At 48.4% G+C, this 465-nt stretch overlaps 1 protein-coding gene across 1 annotated transcript in view; it reads left to right on the forward strand.

The window, feature by feature from the left end:
- NTNG2 (netrin G2) overlaps positions 1–465 on the forward strand; it is a 45,631-nt gene that overhangs the window by 30,105 nt on the left and 15,061 nt on the right. The window lies entirely within an intron of this gene.

Below are 465 nucleotides of genomic sequence, written 5' to 3' on the forward strand. Positions count from 1 at the left end.
CGCCCACAGGATAAATTGCTCTTGGCTTCAGCACGGTGCGCAGGTGTCATGGGGCTGAGTGCCTCCAGTGTTAGCCGTACTGCTTCATCTAGAGCTCGAGACTGTCCTCTCTGCCTCCAAGTAAATGCCTGTATCTGAGCTAATCACTTGGATTTCTGGAAAGATGTGACTCCTTACTGGAGTTGTTGACTTACCATTAAATGATCTGTGCTGCTTCAGTCATATGGTGGGAAGTATCTCTCACCTTGGAATAGAGACTGTAGATCCACCTTGGGTGAGGATGTGGGTGTCATAACCCCATCTCTAGATAGTCAAGGAAAAAAGCTGAGTTCAGTGAAAAAAATCCTGCAGAAGTAACAGGAAAGGGGTAATTGGTTGAGCTTCACCTCTCGTGCACAAGGACAGCGCTATGCAAAGGGCAAGACTGAGCAGCAGGGATGCCTGACAGCTCTGCTTCTGTGTTCT

The sequence above is a fragment of the Buceros rhinoceros genome, unplaced genomic scaffold, assembly GCF_000710305.1.
Source record: "Buceros rhinoceros silvestris isolate BGI_N320 unplaced genomic scaffold, ASM71030v1 scaffold11690, whole genome shotgun sequence".
Taxonomy (NCBI): Eukaryota; Metazoa; Chordata; class Aves; order Bucerotiformes; family Bucerotidae; genus Buceros; species Buceros rhinoceros.